General features: G+C 37.7%; 1 protein-coding gene across 2 annotated transcripts in view; it reads left to right on the plus strand.

The window, feature by feature from the left end:
* Positions 1-12,221, plus strand: part of LDAH (lipid droplet associated hydrolase) — a 103,821-nt gene that overhangs the window by 68,931 nt on the left and 22,669 nt on the right. The window lies entirely within an intron of this gene.

A 12,221-nucleotide genomic window follows, 5' to 3' on the forward strand; every position in this document is an offset into this window, starting at 1 on the left:
TGGGGATAATAATATCCCATACCTCAAAAGATTATTGTAGGACTAAATATGATAATATATGCAAAGTATCTATCTAGTATTTTATTTACAATAAGCCTCCAGTGAATGATATAACAGCAGTTGCTGGAGCAGCTAATGGCACCATTCTAAGCTTTCACCTGTAGTCCTCAGAGGAACTAATGAGGTTTAGGTATTGTTACTGTCCCCATTTTATGGATGAAGATACTGAGGTACAGAAAAGTTAGGTCTTTTGCCCAAAGTCACACAACTAGTAGGTAGTGTTCAAACTCTGGCAGTCTGCCACTATGGTAAGCTTCCTTTCACCATAGCTGTTGCTATTGTCTTTTTGCCCCAGTCAGTCATAAAGGCAGGACTCCTAAATAAAGTTGCTGTGCCCACCTGTATTAAGAGTGTCACATGATCATGTGCACAGTGAGTCCAGCAACAGGTCACAGCCCTGCCTTTACAATTGTACAGCTACAGATTGTCTTGAGGGTGTTTTTCTAAATATGTAGTGAGAAGCAGTCAACACAAATACAAAGTTCAATATATTTTTTGTATTTGTGCATTTTATTCCCCTCCATGCTCTCCCCAACCCTCATTCTTTATTATAGCCTTAGCATAACGGTAGAAGAAGAGATAGGGAGAAGGGAAGCAAGGCTAAGGACAGTCATAAAAGTCACCAAAGATTGAAGTTGGAGATGTCCCTTAAAGACCTTCTGGTCCAGCCCCTTATCCTTCCCTCACATCATAGAAGAGAAAGAGATGGCCTAGTAAGTGAAAATGGCACTGACTGCATATTAGAAACCCTCAGCTCTCATCTTGGTTTTGCCTAGACTTACTCTGTGGCCTCAACTTCGTCCCTTCCCCTCTCTGGTTCTCAGTCCTTGATCACATCAAGAGTTAGACTAGATGATCTCTAAGGGCCAATACACCTTTGGAAATTATTTGAGACAAAATGGAAATCACTTGAAATTCCAGCAAACATATATAAAATTATTCTATCTGTACTTCAATAAGTCACTTTATTTCCCTTTACAGTTTTTTTTCCCTTCTTTGGTATTTTTCTTTTTACCCTATGGAAAGGATTTAAAAAAGCATTCTCCAGTTAGGGGCTTCATTTTCCTCCAAGGACTTCTGCTTCCAGGAAGATGGAATAGATATACTTTTCCCTGTTTCTCCTAATAAGTACTAAAAACCCTGCATATTATATATAAAACAGATATAAGAAGACTCTGAAAGGTGGAGAAGAGACCCGACCTTGTAGGGACCTTTGGACCCAAGGAGAACACAGTGGTGAATTCCCTGGGTTTTCTTTTTACCACATATGTCTTAGACTTGGAGCCAGCAATCCAGAAACACCAAAGGGTACAGACAAAAAAAGCCCCAACAAAAGCCTGCACTTTCTGGCCAAAGGACCAGGAAAATGGCAACCTTTCTCAAAGAAACTTTTAGATAATAACTGCTCTAATCTAGCCACGCACCATAGTAAAAACTGTGCCCTTATCCCTACCCATGCCAGCAAAGGCAAAGTGGGAAGCCTAGACTTCACCCCTGACCGAGCAGTAATGAGGCACTCCTCTCCTTCCTCACTAGGGTAGTGTCTGGAAGAGTCTGAGTGGAGAGTCAGGACTTTCACCACTACCCAGCAGTAATGGGGTCACTACCCCCACCACCCCTGTGAGATCAGTGGAGGTCATGTGAGGAGACGTAGAAAGGTACTCCTACCCGTCTCAGCCAAGATGATAACAGGGGAAGCCTAGTGGGGAGTCAGAATTTCTACTCCTACCCACAGAAAATGAGGAGTCCCTCCACCCCTTGGGTGTCAATAGAAACCAAGTGGAGAACCTAGATTTCTACCCCGCCTGGAGTAGTGAGGTGGCACTGCCCGCCTCCCCCACCCCCAGTTCACCTGCTGGATGTGTCAGAAAAAAAACAGCTAAAATAGAAAGTTGATCTGGACTATCATGACATAATATCCAAAATGTCTATGTTTTAGTTAAAAATCACTCATCATACCAAGAACCCAGAAAATCTCAACTTGAATGGAAAAAGACAATAGATGCCAACACCAAAATAACAGAGATATTAGAATTATCTGACAAAGATTTGAAAGCAGCTATTATAAAAATGCTTCTATGAGCAATTAATAAACGTGTTTGAAACTAGCAAAAAACTAGAAAGTCTCAGGAAAGAGAAGATTTAAAGAAAAACTGAATGGAAATTTTAGAACTGAAAAATATAATAACCAAAATAAAAAACTCAATACATATGGGCTCAGCAGTAAAATGGAGGGGACAGAGGAAAGAATCAATGAACATGAAGATAGAACAATAGAAAGAGACTTCCCAAATTTGGCAAAAGACATAAACTTACAGATTTAAGAAGATGGATGAATTCCAGACAAGGTAAACTTAAAGAAATCCACACCAAGACACATCATAATCAAATTTTTGAAAACTACAATAAAGAAAATGTCTTGAAAGTAGCCAGAGAGAGAGAATGCATTATTTATAGGGGAAGATCTATTTGAGTGACAGCCAGTTTCTCATCAGATTCTATAAAGGCCAAAAGAAATGACATATCTTTCAAACATAAAAAGAAAGAACTGTCAATACACAATTCTATATCCAACAAAAATATTCTTCAGGAAAGAAGAGAAAATTAAGACATTGTCCAATGAAGGAAAACTAAAGGACTTTGTAACCATCAGACCTATCCTAACAGAATAGCTATAGGAAGTTCTCTAAACAGAAAGAAAATGATAAAAGAAGGACTCTTGAAACATTAAGACAGGAAAGAACAACAGAAAGAAAACAAAATGTGGGTAATTACATTTTCCTTCTCCTCTTGAGATTTCCAAATTATGTTTAACAGTTGAAGCAAAAATTATAACACGGATATGGTTCTAAATGTATACAGAAGAAGTATTTAAGCCAATTATATTATAAATGAGGGAGGGTAAAAGAACATAAAGGGAAGTAAAGGTTTCTACACTTCACTTGAACTGGTAAGATGTCAACACCAATAGAGTGTATTAAGTTTTATATATATAATGTAATACATAGAACAACCACTTTAAAATCTATACAAAGAGACATATTCAAAGACACTATAGGTAAATCAAAATGGAATTCTAAAACATATTCAGTAACATGTAGGAAGGCAAAAGAAATAACACAGAGAAACAAAAAACAGGGAACAAACAGAAAACAAATAATAAAATGGTATACAAGCTCTAGCATAACAATAATTGCATTAAATGTAAATGGTCAAAAAATCAATTAAAAAACAAAGATTGGCAGAGTAGATTAAAAAAGATAACCCACATATGTGCTATCTTCAGAAAACTTGGGTCAAATATAATTATTTAGGTAGATTGACAATAAAAGAATGAGAAAAGATGTATCATGCAAACATTAATCAAAGGGAACCAGGAATGGCTATTAATATCAGTTAAAGTAGACTTCAGAGCAAAGAAAGTTACCAGGGACAGAGAGGGACATTATATCATAATAATGAAAGAGTCAATCTACCAAACAGACATAGTAGTCTTAAATGTGTATGCACCAAACAAGAAAGCTGCAAAATATATGAAGCAAAAATGGGTAGAACTGAAATGTAATGGACAAATCCACAATTATAGTTGGATACTTAAACACCCCTCTCTCAACAATTGATAGAACAAGACAGAAAATTAGCAAGGATATAGAAGTATCAACTAACAGGATTTAATAGACATTTATAGAATACTCCACCCAAAACATCTGAGTTTCTGATGGGCATTAAATAGGCAGCTACTTGTGTTTTCCTTATGCCTCTTTAGAAATATTTTCTAAACCCAAATCAGGACATGGAATATAAGAAAGTTTTATTTGTTTTTCTATATATATTTAATGATTATATAATACATTACTAAGAAGAAGGACCTGGCCACCCACTTCCAAAAAAATTAGCCATGAAAACCCTATGAATAGCAGTGAAGCATTGTCTGATATAGTGCCAGAGGTGAGCAGATGGTGCAGAAAGATCGGGCAGGGTTCCGCTCTGTTGTACACTCCTAGCTCTGTTGCTAGGAGTCAGAATCGACTCAGCGGCACTAACAACAACAAAAATATGTTACAATAGACATCTGATCAAGTGTTTAATGTTTTTAATTAAAACAGGTAATTATATAAAAATTTTTTCCAATTTTTCTACACCAGAGTTATAAATACCCTCTTGGCGAAGCAGGCTCCATAAGCTGCACTTTAGAGAAAGGAATCTTCCTTTCAGCTGCAGTGATTGACCTCCTACTGTGTCTTCCAGCAGCCCCAAGTGCAAACATCAAGGAGCAAGAGCAAGACAGTTGGGACACAGAACACATTCCCCTCCCTGACTCAAGGCAACCAGAGCCTTCCAGCCACGTTGTTGATTGAGGAACCCTGGGATCCCTTTCCCAAGCAACCATAGTAGAGTTATACTGTGTGCAAAATAGACTCTAAACCAGACTGAACACTCAGCCACATTGCTTCATCTCTGTTCCAAACAACCAACTTGAAAACAAACTTTTGGAGCACAGCTCTCCTGTTTCTGATATCTCTTCCTTCTCTGATTTTCTGGGTCAGAATAGTTCTCTTCGTACTAGATTAGACTTCTGATATTCAAGTAACCAGTACTTCAGTGGTCTCTTTTTTTCTCCCTTACCCACCCAGTCTGTCCCTTGGGTAAAGGGAAAGGAGGCAAGAATTAGCTGCCTTCTTTCTTCTTTGGGTTCTTAATTCATTCTCTACTTGGGTACTTAGTCCAATCTCCTAGTAGTGATCCTAGGCTGATCCTTAACCAAGCAACTCAATCATCCTAGCCAGCCTCTTCCCACCTGTCCCCTTTGGATCTTGCGTCACTCTTGCCTCCTCTTGCAGCAACTACCACAGAAGTTTCCTTTGCCCAGACTTGCTCTGGCTTGACCTGGCCATTCCTTAGACAATTGAAAGAAGGTCCCAGCTGAGAGAGACTGATACTTATAAGACTCTGGCCCTTATTGGACTCCTCCCCCCAGCTTATATCCCATGAATGGTGAAGGTAATCAATATTCAAACCGAGCATTTGAGACAGTGGCATGCTTTTCAGGTTACACAAAGAGAGGGGTTTCAAGGGAAAGGAAGACCATGTCCGAGAGCATTCTCAGTGGTCATATCTGTGCCATCCAGACATTCCTCCTGCAGACCTCCTTCTCTGTGGCTTGTCACCCAGATAATGACCTTTAACATGCCAGCTTGACTTCTAGGAGGCCTCGCGGTGTTTGCACATTATGTAATGTCTGTGCTTCTGTAGAAATCTTACGGAAACAAATGGAGGAAGTTTGCCAGTCCAAGTAGTGGATAATAAATCCTGCCCTATCTAGATAGAAACTGATTTTCTATATCCTTTAGTTTATACACATATTTTTTTGTGGTGGTAAGGTCTGAAAAATTTAAGGAACCAAAATGTTCAGGTATTTCAAATGCTGTTGCCCTTTTGGCAAAGGTAGCACTTCCTATAGGCTGAGATTCTGTATATTAGCCTTCTTCACCAGACTGACTGAGCAAAACAGCATTTCCTATCTAGCATTCAAAGAAGAGTAGCCCTAATTCAATTAGCATACTTTATAAACTTTACCACAGTGTACATCAGTTCAATTTATGTAACTAGATTGTTTTAAATGTTATTTTTAAAGAAAATATATGAGTTTTTTTTTCCTTTAAATTCTGGAATGTTTGCTACTACATATTTTTTTAAGAATAGATGTTCTTCTGTTTCATGAAAAATAGACTTTTCACTGAGACAGCTAAATTGGATTTTCTGATCAAAGCTAAAAGCAAATATATTTTAGCTTAGCAGTATCACAGGTCAAGATAATTAACTTTAAAAAATATTCTAGGGTCTTTTCGTTAGTTAGGCCAAATTGGTGTTTTAATTCCTTTCAGTTACCTAACTAGAAAAACATAGCTAAGAGACAAAGGACATTCCTGGTAGGTTACATTACTTTGTTGCATACATTCTTGTAAAAGAAACTTCCTTAATCAATATGGAAATAACTTTTTAAAACATGTACAGTAATATGAAATGAACTGAACTATTCAATGAGTTAACACATAAATTTCACCAAAGACTCACAAATTTCTTCTCCGAATATTTTTAACTCAATCCCAGAATAATTTTTTGAATAAGACAAAACCAGACTCTCATGTTACCTATTCTCTCATTTACATGTGTAGCTTAGGAAAATCTATTTATAAAAGCCAACTGCAGCTTTAATGATTCATGAAGTTTAGCCTAAAATTCAGCAATGAAGGAAAAGATTTTTTTTTGTGGTCAGTATTAGCATTTAGGGTAAAAGGTGATTAGATACAGTACTAGAATATCATCTCAGTTTAGAATTAAATTACTCTTTTTTTCTGAAGAAATTTATATATATATATATTTAAATCATCTGCGGCTCTAAAAATTATATTATTTTTGAAAAATCATATACCTTGAGTTGTGTTTTTCGCTTTGGTGAACTCATTGTCATGTAGATAAGATTATCTGTTTGCAGACTAAATGGATGGTTATAATAATCAAAGTCTTGGCTCATGGAGAAACACATAATACATTGTGTGAATAATAAACGTTTCTCTAAATTATATTTTAGAAATTTTAGAATTACTTTTCTCGGTCTGGTTTTCACATTGTTAAAAGCAACATTTGGCACCATTAGGAAAAGTGGAAAATAATCTGGAAAAAAATAAACTACCAAAAAACTCCCCTTTGTAAGAAGACTTCCTGTGGGTTTCTGAGCATATCTAGTCCTGCTTAATCTTTGGACAGACTCTCCTGGTTTATGCTTCTCAGAGAGCCTAGCCTTAACTCTGCCTGAGCAGCAGTGTCTACAGGGAGTTCTGCTGGAGTGTGGGATACTCATGTCTCCAGGACCAGCCAGTTTCGTAATCTGTCCTCAACCCCAAGAATTATGCTACCATACAGCCATGCTTGGCTCGCACCTCCCCAACTCCCCTACATTCAGCAACATCTTGCCAGCCTCAGGACCTGTCAGAAGATGTGCTAGGAGGGGCAGTCCCTGGAAAGGCTCTTTTTCAGTCAGCTCCTGCCTCTGCCTCCTCTCTAGTATGTATAGATGTGGCATGATGCCACCCTTCTCCCCACCTCAAATACCAGAATCTGATAGGAGGTTAAGGACAATGTCACCCCCTGTGCGGGACCAAGAACACCCAGAAAATTCAAAGGCCACATGTTTATTTGTTTGTATTAACTAGAATTGAGTTTGGCTAAAGATAACAGAAAGCTAAGTTATAGTGGCCTAAACAGATAGCGATCTATTTGTCTCATGCACCAAGAAATCTAGAGGTAGACAGTCCAGAGGTAAATAATGTCTCATCAGTGCCATCAAGGATGTGGGTTCTTTGTAGATTTCCACTCTTTTGTCCTTAGCACATAGACCTTTATCCTCATGCTCATCATCTCATGATCACATGGTGACTTCTGCCGCCGCTCAAAGCCTCGCATCTGACAGAAGGGAAAGGTGGAAAAACCAGAGGGCTTATTTCTGGTAAGGCTTTGGCTTATTTAGAAAAAGAAGTCCTCCCCGAGGAACTTCTGCCTATAGATTAGGAGCCAGAACTGTGCCACATCCCTGGCTGTAAGGGATATGGAGAAGTCGTGTGTTTTGACTTTCCCACGTCTCTAGTAGAGGAAATGAGGGGGGTTTTTATTGGGTTTGGGTAGGTACCTAGTATTTACTACATCCCCACTTCAAGATGGTCTTGGGACTCGTCTTCCATGGTCTTAATCACAGCATACCCCACCCACCAAACACCTGGCTAGTTAACTCCATCCATACTAGTTAACTAGTAACCTAGACAGTTAATTCCACCCTCTCCCCACCATAACTAAAATCCACCACAGCCATGTCCCTCCAGAATGTCTTTGGGCTTCACAAGCCCTGGCAAAGCAACCTCAGACTGGAGTCTGCAGTGTAATTATGGCAGGCCCTCTGCAAAGCATGTCTAGATGCATATCCACAATAGAGTTCATCTCGGTTCCCATGATTACTGTTAGTACACTTTTTATTTTAGAGACAATTTAAAATAAAACTTTTTGTTGTTTCACCTCTATTTGTGTGCTTGCTAATGGCTACTCTCCCCAGACACCTTCCCACCATGGAGGTGAGTATACTAAACCCTTTCTCGAATCCAGCAAATCTTGTAATAAGCATTTTTTTAAGAGATAGATTTTTCCTTGTAAACGTTATGGTATACTTTGGACATATAGAATCTATCAGCCATTTTAAAGAAAACTTCTTGTTCAGAATGGACTGGGAGTAACAATCACATTTTACACTGCAGTGTACATATGTACATATGGGAGATTTCCTACCTCCAAAATTCACCTGTCCTAATTAAACTCTGCCCATCTCCTGTAATTCCCTTTCCTTCAGCACCAACAGTCCTCTCTCCCCGATACAATGGCAAAACCAAACTGGGATGTTTTACTATGGAACCTTAATAGTGGCACTAGACCACATACCACCAAAACAGCAGGACAACTTGGCTTCCAGCCCTCAAGTTCTACTTCAGAAAGCTATTCATGCATTTCCCCCAAACCTATTGTATCAGTAAGTGTGGTTCTACTTCCCTCTGCATTTTCCCTTGCTGCTGTGACCACTGCTTTATGTGGCCTACTTTATGGCCAGTCTCAACAGAAACTCTAAGACTTACCCTCTTGCGTGCAATGATTTGTCCCAGTTTTATACCAGTACCTCTGAGCTTCACTTAACCAATGTCAGTGTGCTTCAGCCTCTAGTTCTGACCTCTCTTGTGGTGTCAACTCTGGCACCACTTCAAGGAAGGCAGCAGGTTTTTCTTCCTGACCCCTACCCGAAACAAAATAAAACAAAATACCAGCCCAGTCCCTTGCCATTTATTTTACTTAACAACCGTTACTGACATCTGCCATGAACCAAGCACTCGGATAAGAGCTGGAGGGAATAATAAACGAAGTATAGCTCCTGCCCTTATGTTACTTCCAGCATGGTAGAGGAGACAAATGTGAAGAATTTTAATATATCACAGTTAGGGCTATCCTAAAAATAGATACAGGGCATGAGAGGTACCAAAAAAGGAGAGATGAGTTCTACCTAGATAATTAAGGGAAGAAAAGACAAATAAATTCGGTCTTGACGATGAGTTCGGATTTTTCCGTACAGACAAAATGGCATCAAGATAGGTGATTGAGTTCAACAGAAGGCAGCCTTCTATTGTAGATTATGTGTACTTGGAGAATTTAGTGATACCATTTGACCTGTGAGATGGACGTTTGTCTTCCAACTTTAGCCCTCACTTGTTTCATTCCTGTAGCCAGTCTACTGTGAGTTGAAGTCCCTGCAGTAAAAACGAAGCAGCTTACAGAAGATGATGGTAGCAAATAAAATAAAATATTAGATTCCTCAGTGGATTTTTAAACTTGTATTTAGATTTATAACGAAACAAAAGTCAACAATTAGCCGCCTTCTAAATCGTTCTCTTTCCTTCATGTTTTTGTTTCCATTACTCCTGCTACCAGATATTTCCTTCACTGTGGTGCTTGAAACTCTGAATTCTGTTGGGTTTCCAGGAATCCTATTGACAGTCATTGCCAAGAGAAATGTGTTTTCGCCTTAGGAAATTACACTTCTATTTGGTATTATTATTTCTGACCACTGTGCTGTGTTATGAGCATGTCTGAGGAATGAAAAAGATGGCTTCCCTGGAGCAATTACTGGAAAGGAAACTGGTATTCTACTTAAAAAAAAAAAGTATACTTAGATGGGAAATTACTGGGGGTGGTGGGAGGAAGAGTTGAAATAAAGATGGGGTGAGGTACATTCCCTGATGAAAAATTTACTTTTAGAAATACAAGATTCCTTACCAGTTATTTGAATTTTTAAATTTTTTCTAATTGAAGAATGACACTACAGAAAAGTGCTTAAAACATAAATATTTATCTCCATGAATTATCACAGAGCAAACTCCCATGTAACTCCCACCCAGCTCAAGACTCACCATTGTTTAGATTTCAGAAGCCTCATGTGTACCCCTGCATATCCAAAAATCTATTTCTGAGCTCATTCAGATTGTTGGCAGAATCCAGTTCATGTGGCTTCCTGACTGAGGTCCCCATCTTCTTGCTGACTGTCAGCCAAGGCTCCCTCTCAGCTTCTAAAGGTCTCTCTCAGGTCCTTTCCACATGAGCTCCGTCTTCAAACCAGCAGTGGTGCATTTAATCCTTTTAGTGCTGTGAATCTCTGATTTCCTCTTCTGCCACCAGCCAGAAAAAATTCAGATTTTGGACTCCTGTGATTAGGTTAGGCTCACCAGGATAATCTCTTTAAAGTCATCTCCACTATATAACATAACCTAGTCATGGCTGTACTATGTCATCATATTCACAGGTTCCACTTACACTCAAAAGGAAGGGGATTATAGAAGGGCAAGGGTAATTTGTGTCATCTCAGAATTCTGCCTACCTGCGACCACCTGTTTTCTGCTGCACTGAAATGCTACCTTTGTCAAAAATCAGATGTCCATATATGTGTAGTCATTTCTGGAAGAGTTTATGTAGAATCAATATTATTTCTTTTTTAAATGTTTGGTAGAGTGGACTAATGAAGTCATCTTTCTCTGGAGTTTTCTTTGTGAAGAGGCTTTAAAGTACAAAATTAATTTCTTTAATAGATATAAGACTATTCAGGTTATCAATTTCTTTTCAAATAAGCTTAAAATAAGTTTGTGTCTTTGTGTGGACTTTTGTCCATTTCATCTAAGTTGTTGAATTCTTGGCATAAAGTTGTCCACAAAATTACCTGATTTATCCTTTTGGTGTCTGTAGAATCTGTGGGGATGTCACTTCTCTTTCCTAATATTGGTAATTTTTTTTATGTCTTATGTCTTCTCACATTTCTTTCCTTATCCATCTGGCTAAAGGTTTATTAATTTTACCAAACTTCCTTTTGGTTTCATTTATTTTCTCAATTGTTTTTCTGGTTTCTTTTTCATTAATTTCTGCTCTGAACTTTATTATTTGCTTTATTCTGCCTACTTTGGAGTTAATTTGCTCTTCCTTTTCTAGTTTCTTGAGGTGGAAACTGAGGTCATTTGAGGCTTTTTTTCATTTCTAATATAGGTTTTTAGTGCTATAAATTTCTCTCTGAATACTGCTTTGGCCATGACCCACAAATTTTGATATGTTGTGTTTTCATTTTCATTCACTTCGCAATACTTTCTTATTTCCCTCTAGATTTCTTCTTTGACCCTGAGGTTATTTAGAAATGTGTTATATTGTTTCCACATATTTGGAGATTTTCCAGATCTCATTCTGTTATTGATTTCTGATTTGGTTCCGTTGTGGCCAGAGAACATATTTTGTAGGATTTTAATTGTTTTAGTGGATTAAAACTTGTTTTATAGACCAGGATATGGTTTATCTTGGGAAATGTTCTGTGGATACCTTAAAAGAATGTATATTCTGTTCTTGTTGGGTAGACTGTACTGTAGATGTGAAGTTAGGTCAAGTTGGTTGATAGTGTCATTCAAGTTTTCTATATCCTTATTGATTTTCTTTCTAACTGTTCTATCAATTATTGGAAGATGAGTGTTGAAATCTCTGACAACAAATATCGATTTGTCTATTTCTCCTTGTTTTCTATCAGTTTTTACTTCATATATTCTGAAGCTCAACCATATTAGGTACATAGAAACATTTAGGACTTTTATATCCTCCTGATGAATTGACCCCTTTATCACTACAAAATCACCCTCTTTATCTCTGGTAATATTCTTTGCTCTGAAATCCATTTTGTCTGATTAATATAGTTATTCCACTTTTCTTTTGACTATTAACGTGATATACCTTTTTCCATCTTTTAATTTTGAGCCTATTTATGTCTTTATATGTGGACAGCAAATAATTGAATCTTGCTTTCTTACTCTGCCTTTTGATTTGAGTGTTGAGACAATTTACATTTAATGCAATTATTAATAAGGTTGGGTTTAAATCTACCATCTTGATATATATTTTCCATTTGTCTCCTATGTTCTTTGTTCCATTTTTGCTTTTTTCCACCTTTTTATGAATTAACTGGGTATTTTTTATGCATCCATTTTATCTCCTTTGTTGGCTTATTGGTTGTAATTCTTTGTTTTGCTGTTTTATTGGTTGCTTTAGAA

Source organism: Ceratotherium simum, chromosome 11 (assembly GCF_057802395.1).
Source record: "Ceratotherium simum simum isolate JZ-2026a chromosome 11, ASM5780239v1, whole genome shotgun sequence".
Classification (NCBI taxonomy): Eukaryota; Metazoa; Chordata; class Mammalia; order Perissodactyla; family Rhinocerotidae; genus Ceratotherium; species Ceratotherium simum.